Source organism: Aptenodytes forsteri, unplaced genomic scaffold (assembly GCF_000699145.1).
Source record: "Aptenodytes forsteri isolate BGI_AS27 unplaced genomic scaffold, ASM69914v1 Scaffold309, whole genome shotgun sequence".
NCBI classification, from domain to species: domain Eukaryota; kingdom Metazoa; phylum Chordata; class Aves; order Sphenisciformes; family Spheniscidae; genus Aptenodytes; species Aptenodytes forsteri.
Genome location: NW_008795857.1, coordinates 7,125,789 through 7,145,459, shown reverse-complemented (window position 1 = coordinate 7,145,459; position 19,671 = coordinate 7,125,789).

The following is a 19,671-nucleotide window of genomic DNA, read 5'->3' as shown; positions in this document are numbered from 1 at the left end:
AAACAATGCTTTTGTAACTACACTGGAGAAAAAAGAAAGTTAAGGCTTAAATGAATAAATACTCATTTGGAAACTAAAAAAAATGGCTCTGATCTGAAGTACTGTACCTATTTTAGAACTTAGACATCAAAATGTGGCTGTATTACTGGGTCCATTATTAAAAATCACATTTCTTGGCCTTTGTCTCCACTTCTGTACACTCCACTCTGCCATCTGAGAGAGTCCATGTGCACACAGTCATGTTTTTAGCAGCATCTCTGTTCTAAAAGGGTGATTTCCATGTGCAGGGTATTACAAGAGACAACTATGTGCTTGCTTTTCATTTAAAACAAATTGGAGGAAGCTGCCTGATTTCCATTTGTGCCATTAGAAACCTTCCCCTCCTGCTTCTTTGAGGATATGTTCCCCTTCACGCCTCCTCCCCTCACTTACAGTAGTGATGAATGCCTGGAAACATGCCATTTTGCCTTACTCAAGAGCAGGAGAGGGGCCATGCTGTGCTTATGGTCCTTCATTCTACGGGGCCTTTGGTGGAGCACAGCCCCCCATTCCTGTTTAGGGTTGTAGGATAAGAGCACTAAATGCCACTGGGAAAAGGACAAGAGCGGTTCTTAAGGGAGTCAGCCTGGCTTTGGGGAATTTGGTTCTGGGAATCTTTGCAAATGGACACCAGAGATGATAAAAATTACTATCGTTATTACCACAGTTTTATTGTTATCAGTTCTTGCTGTTGCTGTGACACTTCATAGCCTCAGTCACGAATGAGGACTTCACTGTGTAAGAAAAGGATGGTCTGTTCCCCTGTAATTGGCAATCTAAGTTGGTATTTGGTTGCCTCCTTTGCCCCATATTAAAACCTTTGTTTTAAAGTTTGAACAAAAGCCTTGAGCACCATTGGTACTGCTTTTTGAAAAGCAGTTTTCAAATTAAAAAAAATAAGGTGGGACTTTTCCATGTACCATATTTTACTGAAGATTCAACTTTAGATTGAGTTAAAGCCACGAAGATAGCTCCCTGGAGAACATCAGCTGTGGTTTGACAATATGTTGTCTCTGGCAGCAATATCAGCTTTAAGGTTTTCCAGACTTATTATGTTCCTATGTTCCGCTTCTCCACCCCTCCTCTGCCTCCTGGCTCGTCGTACAGTATATACTAACACAGCTGTTTTGTAGGGATGGTCTACATCCTTGGAGGGCTTTTTAAGTTAGATCATGTATCTATTCTGATTTAGAGCACAGACCCCAACTGCATTTTGCTTATGTGAAGGATTTGGGAATTGCTGTGGTAAAAAGTGGGGATAAGTGGCAGGAATTATAGTATCATAAAAAAAATCAGGTTGGGAGGGATCTCTGAAGGACCAACCTCTGGCTTAAGACTGGGCTACCATCAAAGATACAGCAGGTTGCTCCTGGCTTTATCCAATCAGATTTTAAACATCTTTAAGTATACAAAGTCTGTAACCTCAGCTCTACAATCCTTATGCCAATAGTTCTGCAGAGGACAATACAGAGGTTGCATGCCAGCTGTGTTATATTTTGATAGCTGAACAGGTCTTTGGGCTATCACCCTTTCTGTTCCACTTTAGCTGTGGAAATGTTAGTTTATGTCTCAGAGGAATAATAGCAGCTCTGTAAGGTAGTTGCACTTTGGCTAATGAGCCTTGTCTCATAATGTGGCTGATATCTCAGGAGACATACACTGATGGGTCTGCATTACTTCCAGCCTGAGACCAGCCCAGGTAACTGTTCTGTATCTATAGTGAGATAGTGCACTGTATAGATTTCCCTGATCCCTCTTGGGCAATGTGGAGAGGATATAAAGGAGGGGATTTGGGTATATGAGCCAGACTTCTCTGTTCATATGTCAGTGCTTAGATCTAGCTCCTAACCTGTTGTCCAAAATAAAGAGAGCTGCAAAATCAACTAAAGCTACTGCAGTGCTTGTATCAGTCCATTTGATTGTGTATTAATTCTTTTTTTAACCACATGGAAACAGCTGGGTACATGATGCATGACAAAGCAAGTGAAGGGTTTCTGTTTGTGCAACAGGGCTGCTAAATATTTACATTTTGTTCAAGCTACTGGAAGCAGCTGAGAGGTAAGTATGCCAGGCAAACCAGACCTGACTGCAAAACAATGATTCATTCAGTCAATTTGTCACTTAGCTGAAGTCTGCATTCAATTTAAAAAAAGGAAAGAAGAAACAATGAACTCAGTCCATTAGCTTCTACCCATTCAGTGTTGAAGTTATCCTGCTTCAGGTGAAGAAAAAGAAAAAAAAGAATGGAACAGTATTTATAAGATCTTTAATTAAATAGCAAGTTAAATATAGGCACAAACTGCTGAAGAACTTTTTGCAGCCTTCTTTTCTGAAATCCATGAACACACTCCTAGCTAAATTGATGTACAATCTTGCTTTTATCTATTGCTTACAAAGTGAGCTGAGAGTAACAGCTCTGCTCTCTGGTGCAAACTGGGAATGGAGCAATGTCGATTCGTACTAGATTTACAAAGGCATTTGGGATGCTGAAAGGTGGATCTAGGTTGACTTCAGCAGGAGCTGACTATCCTGACTTCTCTGTCTTGTTAGGCACTAATGTACCTGTGTGTGCCTGATCCTCGCTCCTTAGAAACAGACCCTCTGGGGCCTGTGGTTTTTCTCGGGAAATCTGCCTGTCCCCAGGGACTCTGATGGGGAGCTGCCGTGCCGCCCATGGACTGGACCAGCTGGCAGAAGACCAAAAGCAGCTAATGACAGTGCAGCAGCTCGCACCTGAACTAGAAGGTACTGTCATGAACGTTTCTGCCTCAGTCACTCTGCCCGACTCACTGATGGCAACATACTGTTGCTTGTTATAGTCTGGTAAAATGCTATTGTTGGTCAAATTTCTCTCCCTTTCAGGATATAAATATTTCTCTCCTTCAATTCACTGACAGAGCAAATAAGATCTAAAGGCAATTGACATTTTAGTGCAGATCTCTTTCTAATTAGAAGAATTCCACCTGTATCTTTTGAATTTGTATTTATGCAGTCTTTCCAGGATTAGACAGTGCACAGCATGGCGCTCCGGTCACACCATAGCGCAAGTCCTTTGGGGCACTGGTGTTAGCATTGCTGAGGCTTACCTCCACAGATAGAGGGTGGCTGCTTGTAAGGTGAGCAAGACCCAGTCCACTTCACCTCTCCTGTGGTGTATTTGTCCAGTCAAATACCGACTTGGACTACAGACACACCAGCTGCAAAAACTTGTCTCAGTTTTAATAGCACTACACATTAATGCTGACTGCTTAGCATCAACACCCTTTTTTCCCCCCTTATATTGTTGCTATTCCTAAACAGTGTATTGTATACTAGATTTTAAGATAAGAATAATAGTCTGGAAATAGATATTTAGGCAGTTTGGGGCTAATCTAACAGCTCAAATAAAACTGCCCCATCTTATTGACATAGGGGACGTGAAAAAGAACACAAAACAAAATACAGGGGAAAAAAAGACATTTTAAAAAGTTAACAAAAACCCCAGACTATCTAACTGAAATCAAGACAAATACATCCAGAATGGCTCCTAAAAACAGCAAGATGGACTGCACATAAATATAAATCAAGCAAAATAGGGAGATAGAGGTAGAAAAAATAAAGGAACAGATCAATTCAGAGCCAGAGATACCAGACAAAAACAACAAGCAGAAAAGATGGTGGCAGAAACATCATAAATGGCTTTGAGAAAAATAATTTCTCCATTTAGTAGACTATCTATGCAATTTCCTCAAGGTGAGAGGACTACAGTAGTATTTTTCAAGATCTAAATTCCACAGACTAGATTTGAAATTCTGGAAACACTAAACAGCAATTATCTGTGAAATGAAGAGCAAGGACATTTATCAAAGCAGCTTTGTGCTTTTGGTTCATACAATGACAAGTCCTTTGTGAATTATGGTGGAGTGCATTACATTAAACTTATGTATTTGTCTTGGAAGGAAAACAAAGTGTGCAAGCCCAGTTTCAGTGCATCTGGTGAAACCATGCACACACTACGATGGGGTGGGTGCCCCTGCACGATGCGCATCAGGTATCCTAGCGGTGTATAGGCAAGGTAGTACAAGAATTCATTGTTCATATTTTCGCTTTAAGCTGTCAAGGATGGCGCTGACTTAGCTGACAAGGCATACCTGCAACTGTTTGTAAAGTGCAAAGAAATTGCTCTACCTGTAAACTCTTGTTCAGCTTTCCTGAAATCAGTTTGCCCAGCCGCATGCACAGTTTACCTCCGTCATTACTGCTATTGCAGTTTTGCCTTTCACCCTAATTCTTTCCCTTTTCTGTATGATTTGCTATGACATGCAACTTAAGCAGGCAGTCAACGTCTGTAAGCTAAGCTGAAAGAAATGTCTTTCCTCTTCCATCTCATACTACTGATTTTGAGATGTTTTAAGCACCAAATAAAGTCAATACTACTCTCCTCCACTTTTATTTGTACGGTTGACAATAATTAATAAGTTTCCATTGAAAAGAAACTATTAAAGATACTAGACTGAAGAAGAAAGAATGAAAACACAGTATGAGCTCACCCTGACATAATATCAGTAGCTAGGTGCTTGTTCAATCACCACATCAACCAAAGGATCACATGGCTTAGAGGAAGAACAGACCTTTGTGAAATATTAATTGCAATAGAAGAACTTCAGTCCTATTCTGCTTTCCAGAATACAGTTATTCTTTTAAGTAAAGTTAGATTAATCTTCAGCAGCTGTAAGTTGTTCCTTGGATTTATTTCTTTTTATTGTCTGAATTCTTGCTGTCACAGAAGAGACAAAAGAAGGCTATTTTAGAATTTATTTAATTTTTCCTCATTAAAACCTACTTAGCATCCATGATCAGAGGAGGAAAGAGTATTCCATAGGTGTGTAATCCAGATACAGTTTTTAGTCTGAAAATGGTGTTTACTGACTCTTTATATATTGATGTTTCAAGTCTAAATCTAAATCTAATCTAGAGCTGTTTTTTTGTATAAAAAAGAGCAAACCTTTTTGGAAGTTTTGCAAGGGATATATGGAGTTGAATATAAACAACATTGTTTAGGACTTTCATTGTGAGGATTTATGAGGCTGAATTGAAAATTAGATTATTACTCATTATTTTCCTGTTAACAATGCTCTAAATATTCACTTAGAAAAGAAAAATCAAAATACTAGAAAAACACCTTATGATATAAGTAACTATATGTCATAAATATCATATAGGGACTGGCCAAGGCCTATTTGCCATCCAGAACAGGATTATTACTTGACAGATTTTTCAGCCATACCTTACAAATCATGGATGTCTGCAGAAGGTTAGGATCACTTCACAGTAGTTCGCTAACCAATATCAAGATTAAATTCATCAGGAGTAGTATTCATATGGAATAGCTTGATCAGTGCTTTTCTGCTTACAGTTATCAAGTAAATCAAAGTCCTTCCAATTCCTTTTCACAGTCATGGAGAAAGAGGATGTTTAAATGCCTGCATCTTGTTGAGTCACTGATGAAAACTGGTTTGGTTTTACCATTGCCTATAGGGAAGACTATTAATGACTTTCTGAAGAGCAGTGTTAAGTCCTTCTTTCTCTCCCCCCCCGCCCCTCCCTCTTTTTGGTTAATCCTTAAAACAATATAATCCTTCTTTTCTGCCAGTGCCTCTACATTTCTTGATCATCTGCACAGGGTTTACCCTCATAGCCTCAATACTAGCTACAGACTTCTCTAGCAAAATCAGCTAGACTGTTTGGTACTTTCACAGGGCTATCAAGGTCTTATAACCTTATGCTGCCACAATGCATATTCAAGAAATAAGATCAGTTCTGAAATTCAAACCACCTTGCACATATTAATAAAATTCTTTCCTGAGTTCCAAATGAATTTACTTCCTTTGCATTTTAAAAAATTATGCAATAAACATTTGCTCAACCATAAAAAGGTGGAATGAATGCAGTTAAGCCATTTAAATATCAATCATTTAGACAAACAAAACACACAAGTGCCCAAGTGTTCAGCCAGTCAATTTTATAAACACACAGGAAAGAATAAACCAAGAGTATTTTAATGGAGAAGCAAGCTAATTTGCAGTCTGCTACAACACACCGCTAAGCTTCTTGGGTATACTCTGATTAGACATGGATTGCAGTAAAATAGCTACCAAGAAGCCACAAACTCTGATGGTATTAGCAAGAAGTCTAACTTTCCCACAGCCACATATAGGAGGAACAATGGTCGTGAAGGGGGAGTGGTGTTAATACTGAAGCTTAATGGGGCAAGACTTGCTGTTCATCAGAGAAGCTGGATTTTGGATCAGCTCCAAGCCTATAAAAATCTGCCCAGGAAAATATGAAACCTGATATAGAAGATGTCTCCTTATTTAAAAAATGTAGTGCAACCACTGCAAAGTTGTTTGGGCATTTTAATATCAAGGAACAACAGTAAAGAAACCAGAAAATTTGTTTCTTCAGAACCCCCTTGATGCCATCTGCAGCTAATGTACCAAATGCCATTTCTGAATGCTTTGCAGTCACAAGGTGACAAAGTAGCTATCAATGAGATAAGGATTGCCCTGCTTAGAACTGCTCTTGCAGTTATAATAGGGAAGGGACAAATTACAGACTTCGATGATGTTTCTGGACGAAAGTTTTGAGACAGTTACAGCTGGGATTAGCACTTTGGATAAGAGAGTGACAGGAGATGAAAGAAGACCAGCGGCCTGCAAGAAAGATCACAAGATGTAAAACAAAAGACTCTAAAGTATTCTGCTCATACAAATGCAAATGATCATGGAATAATGAACTGAGCACCTGCAGGACAAAATTAAAGCAGGAAAAAAAATTGTAAACTGTGTAAGCTGTGTGGTGTGGTTGACACGCTGGAGGGAAGGGATGCCATCCAGAGGGACCTTGACAGCCTTGAAAGGTGGGCCTGTGAGAGCCTCATGAAGTTTAACAAGGCCAAGTGCAAGGCCCTGCACATGGGTCGGGGCAATCCCAAGCACAAATACAGGCTGGGCGGAGAATGGATTGAGAGCAGCCCTGAGGAGAAGGACTTGGGGGTATTGGTTGATGAGAAGCTCAACATGACACAGCAATGTGCACTCACAGCCCAGAAACCCAACCATATCCTGGGCTGCAGCAAAAGAAGTGTGACCAGCAGGTCGAATGATCAGGGGGCTGGAACACCTCTCCTGTGAAGAAAGGCTGAGAGAGTTGGGCTTGCTCAGCCTGGAGAAGAGAAGGCTCCAGGGACACCTTATAGCAGCCTTCCAGGACCTGGAGGGGCCCTACAAAAGCTGGAGAGGGACTTTTTACAAGGGCATGTAGTGATAGGACAAGGGATGATGGCTTTAAACTGAAAGAGGGTAGATTAGGTATAAGGAAGAAATCCTTCACTATGAGGGTGGTGAGACATGGGAACAGGTTGCCCAGACAAGTTGTGGATGCCCCATCCCTGGAAGTGTTCAAGGTCAGGCTGGATGGGGCTTTGAGCAACCTGGTCTAGTGGAGGTGTCCTTGCCCATGGCAGGGGGGTTGGAACTAGGTGATCTTTAAGGTCCCCTCCAACCCAAATCATTCTATGATTCTATGATAAATTAGCTGGTTAAAAATGACCTGAGTTTTTGCTGTGGTCTGTGAATGAAACCTTTTGTTTTCAAACACTATGAAAAGCAAAAAGCAAAAACAAAGCCCAGGAATGGAGATGCATTTTTTTCTCCAAGGATCTTGAACTTATTCTGAGCAAAACCCACATAGTATAAGATTTGGGAATATGTCAAATATGCCTAATTTCCAGAAAGACTCCAGAGGCAGGAATTGGCTAAAATGAATGTTAAGGAATGTGCTTCTGAAATAGCTGGGGAGTGTTTGGAAAGATAGATGCAAGTTCTTGGCAGTGGAGAGTTCTGTCTGATAGAGTCTAGTTGTTCATGACAGCAGCCTCGATGTCTGCATCAACATCTTGGGGAGAATCCAACTACCTCTTCCTCGCAATTATTTTCTCTCGGTATGAAGCTGACTTAAGTCATAAGCCAGTGTGTTGATTCTGAAGCTGTGGGAGGTTTCCATATGGGCAGGATTGGTCTGTCAGTGACTTTAAGACAAATATTGTTGGTGCTTGGTAACAGATCACAGTGCTTAATGCTATTGGTAATATGCTCAAATGAGCGTTCCTTTTAATGAGGTGCAGTCTATCGTCAAATAAGAATGTTAACTTGGAGATTTACCTGGAATCTGTGGCTAGCACACTTTTGAAGTGTTTCCTAATAAAAGGATCATTTTTTCCATCCAGTAATACACTGAGTTTTCATGAGGAAAATCAGATTTTGTAGATGTGCTCTGGATGGAAAAGTGGAAGCTTCAGAGCCATAATCTGCCTGTGCTTCCAAGGGAGACCCTTTGCTTTAAAGACGTCAATGGTCAAGAAGGAATTTATAGAAAGAGAGAAACTTGGGGACCAGCTGCTTTCCCAGAAAGCTCTATACTTTTCCCACATTAGGTATTCTTGAAGGAAGAAATACTGCCCAAGCCACTCCAAGCATGTGAGCCAAAACCCACTACAGGGAATTGGAAGATTATCAGGTTACAAATTACTAGCAGTGCATTGTCATCCCAACTGTTTGTTTGTATGTTCACCAAAGTCATGACCATTGCTAGTACCAACACAGCTTGCTAAGAGTTAGCTATCTGGGAATAGAAAGTTAGTATTGCTGTGGAGGTTTTGGGAATACGTGAGTTTGTGAGAAGGCTTGCTGTATTTTTTTCAGATCCACAGGAATGCAGGAGAAAGCTGACGCTGAAAAATATAACCTAATTCTCCCGGTTCCATAGAAGACCTTGAAAATATGAACATGCTACATTAAAAATGTAATGGCAAAGAAAAAGACCTTTCCCCCAATAGTATTTTTTCTAATCTCATCACTTGGTGGATGGGAGAGGTAGAAATAGGCCATGATTTTTTGATATTTAGATTTGACAGTATTGTTAAAGGCAAGATGCACAATACCTCTGTTAAGCAGAGAAATATATTTCCACTGGTGAAAATCTCAGGCCTTGAGACCAGATCATTTATGATAGTCTCAAGGTGAGTCTGTAGCAGGAGTCTGGAGAAATGTCAGGGGTTTTGAATTGTAGCCCCATGCCTTAACCACAAAACTGTCCTTAAAATGTATGGTCCCAGGGCATCTAATCCCCCAGAATCGCTGCTGTTTGATCTGCTAAACTGGGCATATGAAGATATTCAAAACTTTATTAATGTTAACAGAATGCTTTCAAAGGAAGGCTGTGACCTTCCAGTTTAATTATAGTTGCAAATCTCTATCTCTTCTCCAGACTATTGCATTTAATTAGGTCAGTGTGTATTCAAACATAGCTTGTTGCTCAATATTCTGTATGCAGCTCTTGGAAACCCCATTCGTAATTGTTGCTGTGCTTACTTAGGTACGTCACAGCTACACAGATATATTGGCCTTGAAGAAGATAAACTGGTTAATGGTAAAATAGTAAATAATCAGAACTGACGGACAGGCTGGGCCTGAGTTGAATAAACAAGCAATCCTTTGAGTCAAGACTTGGCAAAAGAAGGCTTTTGATCATTTCTACTAAAATTGTGGACTTCTGCTTGATTTACAAATGGCCATAAATTCCAGATATTGCAAGAATAAAGAATAATCACTGGCGCTTACTCAAGGACCATCTTAAAAAAAATATTGATTAAATTACTGATTCCTTGTTGACCTGCCAACAATATCTTTTCAGGCTAGCTCTGCCCAGACAAAAAAAAGGTAGTTTGCCTAATGTTGAGAAGACCATAGACCTCAGACATTAAGCCATAGGCTAGACTTCAGTCCATTCACTATAGTCCCCAGCTGCTGCATTTGATAGTGTTGCCTACAGAATAGGAACAACCTGTTCTGCCAGTTTCCTAAGTGATGATTTCAATGATAGAGGAATTCATAGCATTAGCTTCTCAAAATTTTCTTTTTATTCATACTTTGCCCACACGTCAGCTTGTGAATGTCTTTTTTTTTTCTGTCTGAAATGTTGTCGTCTCCTTCCACATCCAACCCTTCTTTGAACAATTGTTGTTTGTAGGTAATGCCTTTGGCCTCTAAATCCAACTTCTTGGGAAGCCTTAGCAAAGTCTAGAGGACCTGGGTGCAAATGGGGAAAAGAAATTAGAGTCCAGAACGCTTTGCATCATTTAGTGGTGTTTTGGGACCTTAGCATTCCTGTTAGAAATCCAATCTATTTTCCTGGATATTCATGTCAGGATTAGTATTGAACTCAGAATTGATTGGAGTTGTTCTGTGCACAGGAGGTCTGTAAGGTTATAAAATCAGTGCTCTTGATTACAAAGAAATAAAAAGTGCTCTAACATGAAAATGATTTTGTTTACAGGCAGTGAAAAACGTAAGATTTCCTTTGGCTCTGCAGAGATTGTTACTGAGAATATATCAGGTTTGCCTCCATGCTTATTTATACTGAGACTTTGCAACAGCAAATATTTAATTTACAGCAAAGCATAATAGGAATGGCAAAAGAAGCTTTGGGAAGTAAAAGTAACTCTGTGTGTGTGTGTGTGTGTGTATCTCCTCAATTAGCTACAGCCCTTATAAAACAGCCACTGCAAATGTGCTTCTTTGCTGCAGTGAGGGTGCTCTGGACTTTCTTGCTATCTCTTCTGCACAAGATGATTTAAAGTTTATTGACTCATTTGTATAATTTCATGCTGGGGATTGACCGTATAGCACTGCTTGGGAATGTGTTTGGTAACTGTGAAAATATTCTTCCCACATACCTTCTTGCTTGAATATGCACCATTAGAGACTGTAAAACAGAGGGCAGTGCTAGAAAGACAGGTTTATGGAAAGGGGACAGCACCAGATACTAACTGTGAAGGCTGCCTTTTATCTGTCTTCTGTTCCTATTATAAAACTAACTGCCTTTTCCAAGGGTGACAAGTAATTCACAGTCCTTACAATAGACTCATTTCTACTGATTCAAGAGTTTTCTTATAAAAGACGTTTTTAAAAGAAGTCATTACTGTCTCCTTGAATAACATGATCTGTTCCTAATCAGTATTTTATTCTGCAAATAGATGGATGTTCACATATTCTTCTATATCCAGAAAGAAATTTCCCAGTTAATGAATCACAGAACAAGTCATTCCACAAGCTAATTAGCCGGATAATAATTACATTAATTTAAGTAAAACAGAAAGAGCATAGTAGTTTCAGTTAAACTGCAATTCACTTGCACAAACCAAACCCTACACTCAGGAAAGAGCCAATATTTGCATTTGAACTCACTGGATAAAGGATTGCTTTATAATTATACTGTTTAACATATGCAGATTAGACTACAGAATATTCTGTATTGAAACTCAATGAGAAGAAATAAAACTTCAAAGTCTGAATTTACAGTTTGACCTTATTCAGTCTATGATTACTGTTAAGTTTCTCTATATCGCAAAAATATAACTTAATCACTTTAAAGCTTCAAATAATCTAGAGCATGACTCTGATAGAAAGGCTAGCCAACAAATTATGCACTTGTCTCAAAAAGATGTGGAGCTCTCTTAGCCTCTTAACACTACTGAGAAAATGGCATTAGCTGTCAGCATTCCCCTTTAAAAGTCATAGGTAAAGCCCTCATTTTATTTTTGTGCTCCCCTCAGCTCTTACGTGACAGACTGATCATGAAGCATCTGAAGTTGATACATTCTGACCCCGGTAAGATGGAGACCAAGCTAATACCGCTGAGCGAATCTAGAAAGCTACAGCCAAATTGACGAGAACCGTGACAAGAGCATTGTGTTACCGCTGTGAATAACCGAACAACTGTTTTTCCTCCACAACCACAACAAAAGAGTGCTTAACCTAAAACTTGCCCTGGGATGAATTGGCAACATCCCCAAAAAGCGAATGCCAATGTGTCAGATTCCCAGCCTGCATTGCTCCACATCAGCGCTAGGTCTATTCATTGCAATCTTATCTTCCCAAAGAAAATACAGCAAAATCTTTAACAACCATACACTGTGTTTTGCATTTAGAGCTTAAAAATTCCTACAGGGTCAAATGTGATCAGGAAGGGCTCATCTACGAGATGCCTGGTTTGATACCTGGTGGCTTGCTAATTATGGAGGAACTAAATGCCCGATCAGACTGCTGTTTATTTACTTTAAATGCAATACATTCAACATTATCTGGTATCTCCCGTGCCTCCTCGCAAACACATTAGTTGTAGCCATTTCATTTTTTTCACCGTCTGTTAATACCACAAGATTTTAGGCCTAGGGACCATCTTTTTGGCATCACAGGCAAGATGGCAGTGACACCTGTCACTGTGGTTGCCCAGCATCTCCCTCCAGCTGACAACACGAGGCATATAAAGGCCTCTTTTCAGCTGCATAAGCATTTCTTAAGCTCACAGCCCTTATGCTATAACCTTCAATGCACTGTGTCTGCCTCAAGCTGGAATTTACCTGGAAAACTTCAGGGGAAATTTTCCAGCTGTGTGCAAGAGCAAAGACGGGAAAACTGTACTGCTTTGCTCATGTTAAAAAAAATCTGGTGCCTTTTTCTTTGAGATGGTCTAGTTCACCTAATCTTTGGAGAAGGACTTAAAGACTAGTGATGCAACTGGCTTTGCTGTGTAAGAGAAGATGGACTTAAACTGAGCCACTTTTTGTGTCTTTCAAATCTGCAATTTGCACATGTGACAGAGACCTGCTAGAACCTCGCAGTCAAACCTCTTTGTGCTTTGGGTATCCTTTTGGGTATACTTGTCACATGTTTTCCCTGCTGAAGCTGGCTGAACTGGGACCAGGACCTAGAACGGTCATTTCTGAGTTTTCAGAGGTCCTCCTTCCAGGAGCAGAGGTCTGGAAGTGTACTCTTGTGTGATTGATTCTTGCTCCAGTTGTCTCGGATAACTCTGTCATACAACGTCATTAACAAGCCATTTCCATCTTAGAAACAGGGTTTTTTTGGTCTCTGATGCTCCTATTTGCAGAGAGTAACTGTCGTGGGTAGAAATCTTCTACTTTCCAACCTTACTTACATTCATAGCTGGTTTATTCCCTTTTTTTGTTATACCTAAGGTATACCTGAGTGTAAATCTCTCTTTTTGCACTTACTTTTCCAGGTGATAGATCTTTCATGTACTTTTTATCTGAATAGCCCCTCTCTGCATCATTCCCAGCCTGAATCCATCTTTCTTGCACATAGAGATAACTGGGGAGGGCTTCAAAGGGTCTGCCTGTGTCGGATACTACTCAACATTTTCCTTAGGACTTGGATGATGGAACAAGGAGTACACATATGAAACGGAAATTTGGCATTAGGAAAAAAATAAGCTCTGTAATGCATTATCCAGGGAGAATGTGAGATCTTGACTGTAGGAGATAATTAAAAAAAAAAAAAGAAAAATAGTTGTCAGGAATAATTAGATAGGGCAGATATGAATAGATCTGGGGGATGTGGGATAGACAAGGACTTCAGAGGGCCATTACTGGCCAGTTTATAGTAATATGTCTTTTTATTTGTTCCTAAAAGAATATCCTTCCACTTAGTATTAGCTGACTTCATCTGATCCCTTTTATTCACTTATTGCCATTATTCTAATTTCTTAATGATATGCAGAGCCTTTTATGTTTCCCAATTTTGTATCACTAGCAAACTGTATTAGCACACTCCCTGTTTTTTGACTGAGATGACTAATGAAAATGTTAGATAAGATCAAACCAAGACAAACCGTCAAGAAACTCAGCTATGTTAAAATACATCTAGTCTGTTATTTCTTCTCTTAGTATGTTTCTTCTCAACATTACAGTTCTTGAACTAGGCTACATTTTCTCCTGTTTAACTGATAATTTCCCATGTGATGCTGTACCAAATACTTTGCTGTAATCTAAACAGACTGACAAGCTTCCTTCCCATTGTCTAGAAAAGCAATTGTTTTATCAAGTGAAAGTGTCTGGTTAGTCTTACTCAATCTTTTTGGTAAATCTGCATAATATTTTACCTCATTTTGGTTTTCTGCCATTTTTTAAGTTACTCTTTTCTCAAAATCTGTATTATAGCCTTTCTGCACCACTGAGGTAAGCATAACAAGCCTCTAATTCTGTATCATTTGACTTTCCCCTTCTCAAATGTAGGTTTTTTATGTGATAGCTCTCCATCGCTGATGCCAGCTTTTTGGATATACAAATCTGAATTAGGTGAGCTATGATTTCATTTGTCAGCCTTTTTAGAACTCTCTTAGGGATGAACCGCCTCCATTTGAATGCCTTAACCTCTGACTTTTCTTTCCATCTTGGATGCAGATATCTCTATTTTTATTTTGTCATTCCTGCTAGGCAGTCTTTCTTTATTATATTGATTTTGGTCTCTCCATAGCTTTGCTCCACAGCTGCCAAGCTTTTTGCTTCCCTTTCCCCTCCCTCCTTTACTCTGTATGGCTGACATGTCTTTTATTTATATTTCTTAACCTAATTTGTAATGTGTATGTCGGTCTAAATTTTGCTTATCCTTTTATATTACCTCCTATCTAGAACAGTGCTTTCTTTGCTGATCAGTCTTTTTTTGCTTCATTCATTGTCAGCCTCTCATTTATACTTAGTGTCTGTTTTGCTCATCTGTTATTATCTTTTTATAATGTTCTCATTAATTACTGCAGTGAAATCTGAAAAAAATAGTACCATCTGATGAAGAGGCATTTGTAATAAAAGATATTGCACTGTACCATAGATTTCCCAAACTGTCTCTAAAAGGTGCACTGACAAAGCTGAAGCACTGCATTTCTACATGTCATTGCAAAAGGGAAAAATCTTTTCTAGTTTCTCACCTTCTGCAGTTTTACCCATGAAGACAAATCTCTTCAGTTCATTAGAAAAGTGAATATTTTATTTTTCAAACCAATCTAAAAGGGCATCAAATTTGTTCAAAGGAAAGAGGAAAGAAACAGAAATATTCTGAATTGATTTTTCATCTTCTCCCCTGCAATCAGAAATTCTCACTTAAAATCCACTTTAATTTTCCTTTCCCTCTACAGCCGAGTACTGTGGCTCTAAGCGGACACATGAGTCTTTAATGCTTATTGTGCATAGCTGGCAACCAGCAAGGCTCAAAAGGTTTTGTCAGTATTTTAAGGTTTATACTGCTTTATCAGAAATGCTCTGTATCATAATATGGCTGTGGTTTCTGACCTGATTTGTGAGCCAGAAAATTGAATAGCTGCTTCAGAAAATCAGTACAGTAGTGGACAGGCCAATACTAAATACTTAGTTAAAAATGTTAATTGAAATGTGCTTGCAAGAACTGAATCTGTGGGTTGTAGGGATGAACCATTAAGGCACAAAATGCTTTGAAAATGTGGAATGGTATAAGACTGTTAGAAATAAAAGCTGAAACCCAGTGTATTTCTCAGGCAGGTAATACACTGTATAAACTCTATGTCTTTGTAAGCTTCTGAATCCAAATGAAAGAGTCTCTGAAAAGGGTTAAAAATGGTATTATTTCAAAGTGATTGTTTTCAAAGTACAGCAACTCATAAATAAAATCAAATTACCATTACACATTAAAGTGAGATCATGTTTATATTCATAGATAGTAATGCTATTTCAGTAGTTTTGCCAACACTTTTATTGTTTTCAGTGTGCTGCTTAATTGCTACGTAATTAAGGCCCTTGAAGATATTTTAGAAAGACAGAGAAATTCACTAAATACTTTTATACTTGGTTCTAAAATTTATAAATTACGTTTAAAATATTTCTTTTAAAACATTCTTTTTTTTTGTTTGAAAATTACAGCAACACTGTGGCCTCAATTCAGGGAAGGATTTCACATACATCTTCAGCTTGACTTCGCTGTGTTGTAAATAGGTACTAGAAAGTCAGTTCATGCAAAATACTTTGCTGATAGATGGCTGATAGAAGGTTGATACAATGAATTAGTCGTCAAAAGGAAGGTCTTATGTTTTTGTGCCAGTGTTCACCATTACAATACCTGCTCACCTTCTATATCCATCTGATGGCAGGCCTGAGGGCTCAGAGTCACATTTACCATTATCCTTTCTGGAGTAAAGCTCTTCACGTCACAGAAATTAGAGTTTTATTCTAAAAATGTTAGTCACTTGGTTTTATTGTTGTTGATGTTGACTTATCTTTATTGGCTGGATGGTTAGAGTTTTTCTGTAGGAAGACCGTTATTGCTGTGAGTATCATTGTTTTGAGGAGAGGACGTAAAGCATGCATCCTCGCTGCCTAATTGTGCAACTCTTTCCGAGTCACTGGCTCTTTCTTACGCCTCGGTCAGTTCAGGCGCAAAAGTGGATCCAATCAAATTCCATTAAAATCAGTGAGTGTATTAAAGTTAAGCCTTCATGGATAAATGGATAAAATAAAAAGGAGTATGTGAGCATTGCATTATTTAATGTGGATTCATTTCTGGGGCATGACTTTCAGAAGACACTTGGGGCTTCAGTGCTCTTGGGATAGATTTCACATACTGTATAAAACCATATGTTTCCTCTTCTCATTCCTCAGGAAACCGTAGGGTGAACAGTCATAATAGAATGTCACAACAACCATTCATTTCTTATTTATCAGTGTGTATGTTCCCGTATTGAATTACATGTACTTTTATTTCATTTCACAGCTTCATTTCTGAGATTCAGTCTGATCACGATGGCCGTCTGTGACTATTGACTCCTGCAAAATTCTTTGAGCTTTCCTATCCCAGGAAGCTAACAGAAGTGACATTAATTTGCATTCAGGAATAATATTACCTGTAATTTTCTAAAATGCTGTTTTAACATGACCAGGTTTCTGGGTGGCTAACTATGACATTACTGCTTCTTTATGACTGCTTAATTTCAGTCCATAATGGAAAACCATTATACAGTACCCAAAGGCTGATATGGTAAGTGGCTTTCAGAGCTTTTCATTTTATAAGTATTTTTGTTGAATTAGTTATAGGATATATAAGGAATCATAAAAAGTTTTGCTCTAGTCTGCCAGAAGCCACACCCCTCTGTCAGACAAACCTGAAGGTTGTGCCTTCATACCGATTGGCACGGGGTAAGTCTTTAACCGGCCCAGACTGTCAACTGAATATAAAAATTGTGCCAGCACATTAAATTGTTAATAGCTTATCTGGAGGACTATTTGGTCTTTGCCTCTTACTACTTGCAAACTGAAATGGAAACAAATATCAGTGTGGGAAATACTCTTATTTTAAAACACAGAATGAAACTTTTTAGACCAGTGGCCATGCAGTGAGGAAATGTACTTCAGGATGGGAGAGAGAGAGGCATTTGGAGCACTTAAGGGACAATAGTTTCCATTTGTTTTGCTTCTCTTTTATGTAGTTGTCTGGTTTTATGCCTACCAAGATCCTGAGCACCCTAGAGCTACAGCTCCCACTTCTTTAAATGTTCTGTATGCCTTTATATTGAAGCCTGGGAGAAGCCGATATCCTTGCTTTACTCAAAGCTAAGCTGTATTTCCATTCCCAAATCATCCTTTCAAGATGTGAGTGACTTGTAGGACTGAGCTGACTCTAAAAACAGTGACAGACTGAATCCAAAATTAGGAACACAAAGGTAACAAATTGTTCCTAAAACCCACATTCCTATAAGAAGAGTATTCCCTGTCTGACTTATCCTTACCTTTGCATGCTTGTCTGAATTGAGCCAGAAAAGGGTGGAATTTTCTTGCAAGATGACGTGGCTTTGTTAAAATATCAGTTGCAAAACACTGATGACAGTATGTACTGTCAGTACATACTAGTATCTTCAGGAACACAGTATTAGATTCATGGCATTTTAAAATTTGTTTCAATACGTTAAGCTGAACAGTGTTAGCGGAAATAAGTGTGTATTAGATTTCTAAAAATTATATTAATACAAAATGATGAAACTTGCTACTATGTGATGAGCCAAATCTTGGTTCCTCCAAAGTCAATAGGTAATTCTTATCCATTGCTTGGAGGAATTCACCAGGTAACCTCACTAATGTCCATTAGTGTCATACTAATTTTGAACAAGGCTCTCCTGTAACTAGAAAATCAGCGTTATAAATCCTTCTATCATTTTTTCACATTAACCTACCAAAAAACATCACTCAAAATGAAGACTTAGAAGTCAGTTTTGTAGGTCCATCAACAGTAATTTCTTAAGTGCGTGTCTCAATATTGATTCATTAATATTCATTAATTTCCCCTCACAAAGGAAGGTTTCCATAGTCTCAGTAGATCCAAAGAGTACATATGTTCTATCTCCTGAGAACATGCCTCAGCTCATGCTTGAGGTCAGACTCACTTCACATCCAAACTGTTTGAATCTAAGCCACCTAGGAAAGAGTAAGTATTTGGTGAGTAATGGGATAAGAGAGGTGACAAAGCTTTGACCCCATGTGCCCATTAGCAAGAATTGAAGCATACCTCAGCCTGCAAGAATCAAGTCTCTCACTGTACCTCCAGCACTTCTTAGATGTGATATGAAATGCCATCAGGCAGGCAGGGCTCTTCTTATACCAATGTGGGACCTGTAGGCTGAAAACATCAGCTATGGACATTTTCTGGATGGAACCAGAGTCATATGGCATGCAGATTAAATCTTCTGTCACACTTTAGTCTTCTCATAATGCTGAGGGCATTTAAATACAGGAAATTTTTCCCATGTTAGTCTTGAATTTTTCCATACTATAGTTACTTAGCAGTCAGCTGAGACCAGAAGTTCTTCAGGCCTTAAGGAAGTGCAAAAGACTCTGATAATCACAGAAGAATACACTTTTTAAAGGAAAACATTATTTTGTCATAGAATTCTGGCTCTGAATTGCAGGAATATTGTGTTATAGACCATAAAAAATGAAAAATCTCCATGCTTCTAAAATTAAACTAAAACTCTGTTGCAGTAATTATAAGCTTAATAAGGCTCTTTTACCTTGCTCCTTGGTTTCATCCAGGTTAAAACTGGTAGGTTTACCAGAAGTGTTTGAATGTAGATTCAGTATTTTTCTATATGATGTGTTCTGCTTCAAACAGGAATTAATTCAGGAAGTCCTACTGTATAGGAGTCAGACCTCAAAATCACTGTGGTCTCTTCTGGCCTTGTAATGAATGAATGTATGACTTTATGCCAGGAATAAACTATTAATTGGGCCTACCTTTCTGAACGTCCTTTGTCTCTACACCTGATTAAAACAGTAGCAAACACTCTTTCCTCTGAAGACCAGGAAAATGCAGTCAGTACAGTAGAGTACTAAGCAATATGGATGTGTATTATTGCACTTTCCTCTTGGCAGGCTATATCAAATTCATTGAAGGTATGGTAATATATCCCCAAATGTTCCTTCTAGTAAATTATGAAAATTCTTTCCTTGGAAAGTGCTGCTTTAAGCAGGAAAAAATTTCTACACCATTGAAAGGTCAGTGCTAGGAAACCAGCATCAATTTTCTTGATGAATTGATAGTTCAGAAACAATTTGGTGTGAGTCTTCAGTTCTGACAATACATGTGACTTTGGCTAGATGCCTGAATATATACAGTGAGTAAACACAAAGTAGTGCGGATGATCTTAATCTCTTACGTTCAGTGTGCTAAGACAAACAATATTGGCACTTAAATATGGCTGCCAAAGCTATCAATAATAAAA